This window comes from Bos taurus, chromosome 28, assembly GCF_002263795.3.
Source record: "Bos taurus isolate L1 Dominette 01449 registration number 42190680 breed Hereford chromosome 28, ARS-UCD2.0, whole genome shotgun sequence".
Taxonomy (NCBI): Eukaryota; Metazoa; Chordata; class Mammalia; order Artiodactyla; family Bovidae; genus Bos; species Bos taurus.
The window spans coordinates 37,508,246-37,520,706 of NC_037355.1; the positions used below are offsets into that span (position 1 = coordinate 37,508,246).

At 40.5% G+C, this 12,461-nt stretch overlaps 1 protein-coding gene across 6 annotated transcripts in view; it reads left to right on the top strand.

Annotated features, from left to right (window-relative positions):
- The window catches only part of NRG3 (neuregulin 3), a 1,237,517-nt gene that overhangs the window by 612,015 nt on the left and 613,041 nt on the right, over positions 1-12,461 (top strand). The window lies entirely within an intron of this gene.

Sequence of the window (12,461 nt, forward strand, 5' to 3'; positions counted from 1 at the left end):
AAAATAATAAAAATCATCAATAGTGTAAATAATTATTAAATTTAATTCTAGATGGGGAAAACAAATGTGATATTTTCATAACAGAATAAAATTAGGAAAGGAATTAACTTACATTGATAATTCTCAGAAAAAGGAAAGCCTTCAGCATTTTGTGAGGATGGCACACAGACTATAGTCAGGATTGGTCACACACCCAGTGAAACTGTTCTACTAACTTTTGAGGGTATTCACAGATTTTATTCAAAGATGCCTGGCATAAGAGGTTCCTGTCCTTAAAGTATTCTTCTCTTTCCTGGGTGGAGAATTTAGCTCTAATACATCTTATCCTGGGCTTACCCCGTGGCTTAGATAGTAAAGAACCTGCCTGCAATGCAGGAGACCCAGGTTCAATCCCTGGGTCAGGAAGATCTCCTGGAGAATGGAATGGCAACCCACTCCAGTATTCTTGCCTGGAGAATTTCATGGACAAAGGAGCCTGATGAGCTACAGTCCATGGGGTTGCGAAGAGTCGGACATCACTGAACAATTAACACTTTCACACTTCACCTCTTATCCTGGGATTGCTGTTATCTTGTAGAAAAATCATTCTATTTTTTGTGCTTCTGTTTCCACATTTGTAACAACATGGTAATGATGCCTCCTTGTTAGTCAAAGTGAGAATGGTATGAGATCACGTGTTTACATTCTCTAACATGCTACCAGCTTTACTATGTGATGGATGCATGTGAATTACCTTTCTTTACTTGTTATGTTTCCCTCCAGCATTCACTCAGCAAATACTGTCACTGATTCAATGACAGAGACATAGAGATGGTGCTGAGCACTACAAAGAGCCTTAGTTTCAGAATTATGAAGTTTACAGGTGAGCTAGACATGAATCCAACCATCATGTGAATAAATATAATTACAAACTGTAATCTGAGCTAGTAAGAACTGATAGAAGATGTTATGGCCTGATATTAGGCTCTAAGGATACCTTTAAGGAGAAATTGCACTTAACAGATTGCAAATGTCAGTAAGTATTAACTTGGCAAAGGATGGGTACAGAGTAGAAAGAAGATTTCCAGGTAGGGGTAATAGAAGAGGTATCACGGTAAATTTGAGTTACGGAAGAACTCCAGAGTGGCTGGAATTCACAGAATAATTGGGAGCATGGTGCCTCCCAATCTTTATTCTCTTTGGCTTTACTGTATTTTCAAAGCTTATTGTTGCCTGTTGAAAAAAAAAATGTCAAAATCTTCAGATTATGAGGTTCAATAGGCAGAAGTCATCATATCAGAAACAGAGTAAAAGCATCAGCAAGTATCAAAGATTTCATTTCTTTGTGAACTTCCTATGAAATCAGACATGGCTAGGAGGGATGGGCATAGAAGTTGCTTTGAAGCATCGTTTAACAGGGCTTGCTTTTGCCAGCTGGATTTTGGTGTTCTAGGCTGAACCAGAAGTTGATGTAAATTAGGCTTAGTGTAGGGCTTCCCTGGTGGCTCAGATGGTAATCTGCCTGCAGCGCAAGAGACTTGGCCTCGATCCCTGGGGTGGGAAGATCCCCTGAAGGAGGGCATGACAATCCACTCCAGTGTCCTTGCCTGGAGAATCCCAATGGACAGAGGAGCCTGGCGGGCTACAGTCCATGGGGTTGCCAAGGGTCGGACACGACTGAGTGGCTAAGCACAGCCCAGCACAGGTCTTTCTTCACATGGAGACAAGTTACTATAATAATAAATCACCTGTGGAGTTTTCAATAGATAATGTTGAAATAGCTTTGACTTTTGCATATCTCCTTGGCATTTACATTTGAATATGATTCTTAGGAAAATAAAGGTATATTTTGTAGGGTGAGCCTCAAACACTATAGTTATAAATCTGAGAAGAGAGGGATGAGGGGCTGGAGAGTGGGGGGAGAGAGAGAGAGAAGAACTCACCCTGGATAGGTGATACTAGGATTCAGTGGGTGCTCTTGGGTTTTCCCTCCTCTATGATGCCCTGCTTGACATATCACTATTACAAGCGATGAAGTGATGAATAACTCAGAGGGAAGCTACCAGCCCAGGTAAATTGAGTTTTCATTCATGTAAGAAATATTTATTGGATAGTTATATTGTTCTATGTGTTAAAACATTCTATCTCCTACTTTGAGCAATTCATAATCCAGTGGAATACTAGACAGACACATGCACATTAACTTGTGTTGCTTACCAGTTTTTGAGAACACTCAGTGCCATGTACTTTGTTAGTGACTTATGCCCATGACCTCATCAATCCTTTTATCAACTGTGTTTTAGATAGGGTTATTAAGACTTCATGATCCTTAGTAACTTGTTCAAGAATTCACAAATAGCAAGCCTACGATTTAACCTAGTTTTCTCTTACAACTCATGCTCTTAACACCACTGCATATTGTTTAAGAGGAATAATTAATAAATACAAGCACGTGCAGAAATGTAAGGGACCATCTGGGAAGGATTATGTGAGTCTGACTAGAAGAACTAAATAGGCTTTAGGAAGAAGTGATGTCTGAACTCTGGCTCACTCTTCTTCATCTGAGCCGATTGTCTTCAACTCTGGATGGCCACAATGATGTTAAACATATAGACTCCATCTGTGGTGGTTTCATTATCAAGAAATGTAAGTGAATCAGTCATCTTTGGAAACTAATAAGGGATACACTTATTATCTTAAAAACTGATAAATAAAAGGAAAAATTCAAGCATCAGTGTAACTTGTTTTGTATAAAAGTATATCTACCTCATAAATGAAAGAAGAAATAATAAACACCATTTTGCCACTCCCCAATAAATTAACACGTACATCCCCTCAAAGAGCTATTCTGATATGGTTGAGTAAGTAAGAAATGTAGGGAAATTAATGGGCTACAACCTGGGGGATGAGATAATTTAACATATAATTTTAACTTGTAATTAGTAGTGCAAAGAAGACCCTCTGATAGGAAATAATATGGTGTGGGTAGTGGTGGAGAGAAAGGGAGAATCTTCTTGCATAGGATGTGCTGGAAAGGCCTTTCTGATCAAAATGAACCAATGAGAAGTCACTGTCCGTGTTAAGAGCTATTGAAAAAGTTTCCAAGGCAGAAGGAAAGACAATATAAACCCCAGGGCATGTTCAGAACATGGAAGCAGAAAAGTTTTTATTGGAAAAATATTGTAAAAAGCAAATAGAATTGGAAGATTGCCTCTGTTTTTGTGTATCTTAGTCCATTTTCCTGTCCCCATTTTTCGTGTATCTTAGTTCCTTTTCCTTCAGAGGTTTAAAATGAAGAGAGCTACAGGTCAAATTCTTGACTGATGTTATTACTGGAACCTTTGTAAAATTGCTTAATGCAAAACTAACAAAGATGAATTTGCATAAGCAGTGACCTGAATGCATGTAACGTGTGAAATAACAAATGCTATGTAGGATGGTTAAATATTTAAGAAGAATAAAGGATCTAATTTAGTTTCAAAATGCTACAGGGGCAGCTGAGAAAGTGAAAGTAAGTCTTTCGGTTATGTCTGACTCTTTGCAACCCCATGGACTGTAGCCTACGAGGCTCCTCTGTCCATGGAATTCTCCAGGCAAGAATAATGGAGTGGGTTGCCATTCTTTTCTCCAGGGAATCTTCCCAACCCAGGGGTCGAACCTGACCCAGGGATTGAACCTGAGTCTCCTGCATTGCAGCAGTTTCTTTTCCATCTGAGCCACCAAAGAAGCCCCTAATTAGTATATCTGCTGTGTGCTATGCTTAGTCCTCAGTCGTGTCCGACTCTTTGCAATCCCATGAACTGTAGCTGGCCAGACTCCTCTGTCCCTGGGGATTCTCCAGGCAAGAGTACTGGCGTGGGTTGCCATGCCTTCCTCCAGAGGATTTTACCAACCCAGGGATCAAACCCAGGTCTCCCACTTTGAAGGCGGATTCTTTACCATTAGAGCCACCAGGGAAGCCCAATTGTTGTATGTGTCTCACTCCAAAAATTCAGCATACTTCAGAGGTTTGATTTCCCTCTTTCCTTAACCAAGGTCTTCATACAAGCTGTCCTGAGACTGATTTCCTTTGCCATCCTACACATTCTCCCAGAGTTACATGGTCAATTCCCACTATTTGAACTGCCTTGGCAGATGACTTCCAAACTGTATTATGCCTTCTAGATACACATGAGGCTGTCAACCAGGAGTGGCCAGTGCAAGAGACTTAAAGTACCTAAATATTTGAAGGAAGCAGTAGGAAATCACAGTATTATATGTGTATACCTCATTTAAAGGTATTCCCAGTTGTCTAGTTTACTTATCTTTATTTTTTCCCCTGTGCTGATCAAATAAGACATAGTTTGAGCTTTACTTGACAGCAGGATGCTAGTCTGTCACTCTAAGATCCATCAAAAGAGAGGTGTAATGAGGAAGCCTTTTTAGAGATCTTACTGTGTCTGAAGTAAAAGTATTTATCACATTAAATACCTTCCTCCTGCCATTTCCGATGGCTTAGTGAGTGGTGTGGCCATTCAAGTCGTTTCTCCAGCTAAAAATGTGGGACATATTTGGAATTCCACAGTGTCTCCATCTGCCATACAACTCACTAAGGCTTATTGATTCTATTCCATAAGCATGCCCCTGAGAGCTAAGTTCTTCTCTTCATCCTCTCTGAATCCAGTGAAATCAGGTCTGGAATATCTCTTTCACTGATCCAAGTATCCCCGTTCATTCTCCATGTGGTCACTAATTTGAACTTAATAAAATATGTCACATCACTACAATGGGTAAACTTTTTCTAGTAAGTGTAGAGTAAGTTCATTCTTAACTTTATAATCAACTTATTTCTCTATCTGGCTTCAACCTCCTGAACTCAAATATGAATTTTCAACCTTTAATATTCAAACACCTAAATTGGAATTACAATCCTTATGAAATGATCAACATCCCTGAGACTGCTCTCTGTTTTGACACCAAGCCTTTTGGTGGCTGTCCTTTTGCTTGGGACGGTCATCATCTCCCTGCTGGCCACCTCCAACTCATTCATCCATGACCCATCTTAATGTCAGCACCTCTGAGAAAATGTCTCCCATATCTCAGGCTGATAAAATCACTTTCTTGCCTGTACTTCAAATGCTCTTTATTAATAATTCTACTTTAACACTTACCCAGCTGAACTCCAATTATCTGCTTAGGTATGTTTCTTATGGCAGGACCCTGAACTTCCTTCCCTGAGGTCTATAACCATGGATTTTAAACTAACCCAGTGTTAGCACAAAGTGGATTTTTTGTAATCATCCACAGGATGAATCAGTGAATGAATTGATACACACATGGGTTCCAAAAATTTCACTAGCATTGTTTAATGTCACTTTTCTAAATCAGTTGTGCCTCAGGATTACATATATCTGTTCTTCCTACCCACTAGTCTCTGCTTCCCAGGTGGGTCAGTGGATAAGAGTCTGCCTGCCAATACAGGAAGTGTAGGTTTGATCCCTGGAGAAGGAAATGGCAACTCACTCCAGTGTTCTTGCCTGAAAAATCCTATGCACAGAGGAGACTGGCGGGCTACAGTCCATGGAGTTGCAAGAGTCAGATATGACTCAGCAACTAAACAATGATACCAACCCTTTCCCCTCACCCCCAGACACACACATACACAGGCACACACAGAGAGAACGGTGTGTGCCCTTTGATCTCAAGAAATTTTGTAGTTTATGTGCCAATAAGCAGAGTTATTCTCTAAATAGCTGTTGAGTTGAAAATTACAAAAGTGTCACTGAGTTTTGAAGATGTCTAGGGCCTCTGTGTTTTGGGAGAGAGGGGTCTCTCTTAAGATCCTTCTAAGTATAGTCCTCTGCTAGGCAGAATTGTTTTGAATATCAGAGCACTCCAATGCCTTCACTGTGCAGCATATGAATGATTTGTCTCCTTGTCACTCAGTCCTCTACACCCCAACTTGGTGCAGGGCTGCGTCTGTTGTTGTTCAGTTGCCAAATTGTGTCCAACTCTTTGTGACTTCATGGACTGTAGCACACCAGGCCTCCCTGTCCCTCACCATCTCCCAGTTTGCCCAAATTCCTGTGCATTGAATCAGTGATGCCATCCAACCATCAGATCCTCTGCGGTCCTCTTCTCCTTCAATCATTCCCAGCATCGGGGTCTTTTCCAGTGAGTCAGCTGCTTGTGTCAGGTGGAGAAAGTATGGGAGCTTCACTTTTAGCATCAGTCCTTCCAATGTGTAGTCGAGGTTGATTTTCTTTAGGATTGATTGGCTTGATCTCCTTGCTGTCCAGGGGACTCTCTACAAGTCTTCTCTAGCACCACAGTTTGAAAACATCAATTCTTCAGTGATCTGCCTTCTTTAGGGTCCAATTTTCACATCTAGAAGTACATGACTACTAGAAAGACCATCGCACTGACTGTGACTAAGTCTGTTAGTAAATGTGATTCTGTCATGTCCTTTAAATGGAGTTTAATGATAAGGTTTCCTTGAGGGATAGATGGTATTTATAAAAGGATTTGTTCTAGCTCTAAATAAAGGAGGCATTCAAAGACTGTCTAGTTTCTCTGATAAGTTTCCCATGAAATTTTATCAATAGGAGGTAGATTTGCAGAGGAATTCCAGTCTGTATTTGGGGATATCTATAGCCAATATCTTCATAACCTACTACTGATATATTTTTGAAGCCTAATGAGTGAACTGTATATTGTATGCTGTGATTTTCCTTGGGTGGGGGGGGTGTGTAGTATTCAGTATTTTCCAACAGATAGCCCCCTTTCTTTGTGCAGCCTCTACAAGAGCTGCATTTTAAGTAGTAAGTAAGAAAACCACAAATGAAACCCTGTGTGAACTGGGCTATAAGACATGCATTTTTAAAATATTTTTCATAAATTTTGCATTTTCAATTATTCATATCCATCACAGATTGTTTTCTGTGAACCAGGAGCTGAGTATGCTGCAGTTAGCAGTTAGAGAAAGTCTTTGCCTTTGAGAGTCTCACATATTTAGATATTAATGTACTTTGATGTTTGTAATAAATTTAATTTTTAAAGAAGATGCATATGAAGAGATTTAAAGTTTGTGTTCAAAGCCCCCTAATCCTTCTCTCCTATAGATGGCTGCTTCTTTTCCCAGATACCATAGATTAAAATGATTTCACCTTCATCACAAAAGTGATTACTTGCTAGGTCCTATTAATGAGAACCTTTTTTTAAAAATTGAGATCTAATTGAAATGAAACATAGTGTTAATTTAAGGTAAACATCATATTGATATGATATATTAAGAAGAGATGGCAAGAATACACAGAAGAACTGTACAAAAAAGATCTTCACGACCCAGATAATCACGATGGTGTGGTCACTGACCTAGAGCCAGACATCCTGGAATGTGAAGTCAAGTGGCCTTAGAAAGCATCACTATGAACAAAGCTAGTGGAGGTGATGGAATTCCAGTTGAGCTATTCCAAATCCTGAAAGATGATGCTGTGAAAGTGCTGCACTCAATATGTCAGCACATTTTGAAAACTCAGCAGTGGCCAGAGGACTGGAAAAGGTCAGTTTTCATTCCAATCTCAAAGAAAGGCAATGCCAAAGAATGCTCAAACTACCACACAATTGCACTCATCTCACACACTAGTAAAGTAATGCTCAAAATTCTCCAAGCCAGGCTTCAGCAATATGTGAACCGTGAACTTCCTCATGTTCAAGCTGGTTTTAGAAAAGGCAGAGGAACCAGAGATCAAATTGCCAACATCTGCTGGATCATGGAAAAAGCGAGAGAGTTCCAGAAAAACATCTATTTCTGCTTTATTGACTATGCCAAAGCCTTTGACTGTGTGGATCACAATAAACTGTGGAAAATTCTGAAAGAGATGGGAATACCAGACCACCTTGAGAAATTTGTATGCAGGTCAGGAAGCAACAGTTAGAACTGGACACGGAAGAACAGACTGGTTCAAAATAGGAAAAGGAGTACATCAAGGCTGTATATTGTCACCCTGCTTATTTAACTTATATGCAGAGTACATCATGAGAAACGCTGGGCTGGAAGAAACACAAGCTGGAATCAATATTGCCAGGAGAAATATCAATAACCTCAGATATGTGGATGACACCACCCTTATGGCAGAAAGTGAAGAGAAATTCAAAAGCCTCTTTTTGAAAGTCAAAGTGGAGAGTGAAAAAGTTGGCTTAAAGCTCAACATTCAGAAAACGAAGGTCATGGCATCTGCTCCCATCACTTCATGGGAAATAGATGGGGAAACAGTGTCAGACTTTATTTTTCTGGGCTCCAAAATCACTACAGATGGTGACTGCAGCCATGAAATTAAAAGATGCTTACTCCTTGGAAGGAAAGTTATGACCAACCTAGATAGCATATTCAAAAGCAGAGATATTACTTTGCCAACAAAGGTTCGTCTAGTCAAGGCTATGGTTTTTCCTGTGGTCATGTATGGATGTGAGAGTTGGACTGTGAAGACGGCTGAGCACCGAAGAATTGATCCTTTTGAACTGTGGTGTTGGAGAAGACTCTTGAGAGTCCCTTGGACTGCAAGGAGATACAACCAGTCCATTCTGAAGGAGATCAGCCCTGGGATTTCTTTGGAAGGAATGATGCTGAGGCTGAAACTCCAGTACTTTGGCCACCTCATGTGAAGAGTTGAATCATTGGAAAAGACTCTGATGCTGGGAGGGATTGGGGGCAGGAGGAGAAGGGGACGACAGAGGATGAGATGGCTGGATGGCATCACTGACTCAATGGACGTGAGTCTGAGTGAACTCTGGGAGTTGGTGATGGACAGGGAAGCCTGGCATGCTGCGATTCATGGGGTCGCAAAGAGTCAGACACGACTGAGCGACTGATCTGATCTCATACTTATATTTTGCAACATGATTGCCATTGTAGCCTTCAGGTCACATAATCTTTTTTGTGGTGGTGTTAATAAAGATCTAGTCTCTTAGCATATTTAATGTTTATAATGGGGTCACAAAGAGTTGGACACGACTGAGCGACTGATGTGATCTGATCTGATTGTCTATAATCAATACATTGTGCATGAAATTCCTGGGACTTATTTATCTACTAGTTTCAAGTTTGTACCCTTAAACAGCATCTCTCCTATTCCTCTACCTGCTAGCCCCTGGGAATCATTTACTCTTTGCTTTTATGAGTTCACCTATTCTAGATTCATATGTACGTGATATCATACAATAGTTTAATGGTGATTTAAAAGTTTTGTTCAACTTGTATTACATTGTACTGCTATTCAATGTATGTATGTGTGTGTGTGTGTATATATATATACACACAAATATATACACCCCACATATATTTTATACACACACACACATACACATACTTTTTTTCCCCCAAATTGTACCATCAAAGGAACCAGTATTTTATTAAACTCTAGGGTCTGTCCTGAAAGTCAACTGTCTAGGCTTAGCTCTGCAGTTTCTCAAGAGTAACATTGGGTTGGCCAAAATGTTCATCTGGGTTTTTCAGTAACATCTTATAGAAAAACCAAAATGGACATTTTGGCCAACCCACTGTGAGCCATGCTGCAATATTCATTGTGTAATTAATTACCTTTCACCCTGAGTCAATAGGAAAAATAGCAAGAAAATGAGGAACACTGGAATGTTGCAGCCAGCAGACTCTTTATCCTGTTCCCAAGGACAGGGAAAGCACCTTCCCAAAGCCCCCTTTGTGAGGCTGGGGAAGCTGAGAAGGCGGTGGAGCCATCTGGACCACAGGCTACTGTTTGGAGCAGCACTCCCAGATGCTGTTGTGAGCTGGGACCAGGGAGCAGCCAGCTGCTCTGGGAGTAGAGAAACCTTTCTCAGAGGAGATGTGAAGTGAACTGGGGTTCAAGAAAGGAATGCTTGTCACGTGGACATGCTGCCAGGACAGGAGGTGAGGTGACAGATGATATCAAGAAGAGCTTGTGAGATCTTGAGGAGTAAGGCCAGGTTTTTATTTTCCTTGCTTCCCTGCACTGGCACAGGGCCCAGGGCATAATGAGTCTTTCCTTTCTACTGGCCACATGAATGATTGAAGGAAAGCCTACATTTTCCAAGACGAGATCATTTTTGCATTTTCCTTAGCTTGGAGCTGATCTGGCTCCCCAGATCGCTGGGGATACTGAGGAAGGAAACAGGAGGAAATAGATAAATGCAATCAGTAGCGAAGAGTGAATAGATGGCAGTCTACAGTGGATCAATCTGTGAAGGCTTATTTGTGCCTTTTCATTCATCTCAGCTAAGAGAGACTTGAGTGGCCCCAAGAAACCAAAAGTGTAAATGGTGAAAAGTAAAATAGTAAATAAGATAGGATTATAAGAACTCCACGACCTAGTGAGAGAGAGGGACACACACGAGAGAATTCTATTTATCATAGAGTAGTGACTCTTTGCACCAGTTAGAGCAGAATTTGTTTCTGATTTCCAGCACTGTGCTAGAGATAAGTTTGGAAAGAAGCTCTATGAAACTGGTTTCTGTGTGTTTGTTATTGTTGTTTGTTTGTTTCTTGGGCTAAGAGCAATAACTCTGCAAGATGCTATACAGAAAGCATTTTGGAGGGGCCTGTAGGCAAATAAGTTTGAGAAACACTGAATATAATATCCCTTGCCAGTAAGTTAAAAATACAAATATTAGCACACTACAAGTTCTCAGAAATCCTTCAGTAAATAAACCTATTTATTTCATCACCTTCCCAGATCTTTGGGGAATACTGGTCTGCATCATCCATAAGGGATATCCTTAGTTGTTGAGGGTGCATCGTTGGCTTGGTGGGAACCAACCTCAGTGGTCATTTTGAGCAATCTTTTAGCCAGCAAGTTAAACATTCAACAGAGTGGCCTTGGCAGTCGGCTACCCACATTTTCCTTGATGGGGACCTCAGTTCATTATATGTTAAACTAAAGTTTATAACCCCTGACTTCTCTCCTGGATGCTGCCTTCTGAAGAAATCTGCCCACACTCTCTTCCAGAGGAGATATGAAAGCATTCATCAAGGCTCTTCTTGCCATGTCTTCTCAGAACCTTGACTTATTAAGACCCATTAATGCTGTAGACTCAAATTTTTCCTCATCCTCTGCTTAGGTAGATTTTTTTTTTTTTTTAATGCACTTGAAGTGCATTTATTGATTGAATAATTAGTGTGGATTTAATTTGGTCAATGTGAAATCATTTATCAAGTTTTATTATCATTGATTTTTTGGTAAATCTTATACGGTCCAACAGAGATCATTATGTGATGGCAGCCTAAGAAAGAACTCACCAGGTGACTTGCCGCAACCACAGGCATCGCTTTCCACAGTCACTCTGTTAGAGAATATGACTGTTTACCTGTGTGTTTTCTCCAGTGTTCAACTCAACATTATCTTTAAATTGGTACCAGTTATGTTTTTAAGATTTTTAAAAATACATTTGTTTTAATTGGAGGATAATTACTTTACAGTATGGTGATGGTTTTTCCCAGACATCAGTATGAATTAGCCATAGGCATACATGTGTCTTTTCCATCCTGAAGCCCCCTCCCCATTTCCCTCCTCACCCCATCCTTCCAGGTCTTCACAGAGCATCAGCTTTGGGTGCCCTGCATTATACATCCTTCCACTGGTTATCTATTTTACATATGGTAATATATGCATTTCAGTGCTATTCTCTCAAATCATCTGATCCTCTCCTTCTTCCACTGAGTCCAAAAGTCTGTTATTTACATCTGTGTTTCCTTTGCTGCCCTGCATGTAGGATTGTTGGTACCATCTTTCTAGATTCCAAATATATGTGTTAATGTGCTGTACTTTATGTTTCTCATTCTGACTTACTTCACTCTGTATAATAGGCTCTAGGTTCACCCACCTCGTTAGAACTGACTCAAACATGTTCCTTTTTATAGCCGAATAATATTCCATTGTGTATATTGTCCACAGCTTCCTTATCCATTCACCTGCCAGTGGACATCTAGGTTGCTTCCTTGTCCTAGCTATTGTAAATAGTGCTGCAATGAACATTAGGGTACATGTGTCTTTTTTAGTTAGGTTTCCACTCCTCGCTGCCCTGGGAATTTTCCTGAGATGTAATCGCTTCTCACTCTGCATTTTGGACCATAAAACTGGCAGTGAAAGTATTTCTCTGAACCGGTTGGCTGGTTTCTTCCACAAACCTGCATGCCTCCTGATTTTTTCATAGCTTTTCTCCAGGCTTTTTAGGAATCTGACACCTGCATTTGGGGTAGGGGTCAGGTTGCTTAGGAGGAAAAAAGTGAGTTAAGGAGAGGGTAATGTAGACTTTACTTAGGAAAAGTATACAAATTAGGTTATTTTACACGATTATGGTTTATTGTGGAAGAAGGCAATGGCAACCCACTCCAGTACTCTTGCCTGGAAAATCCCATGAGTGGAGGATCCTGGTAGGCTGCAGTCCATGGGGTCGCTAAGAGTTGGACACGACTGAGTGACTTCACTTTCACTTTTCACTTTCCTGCATTG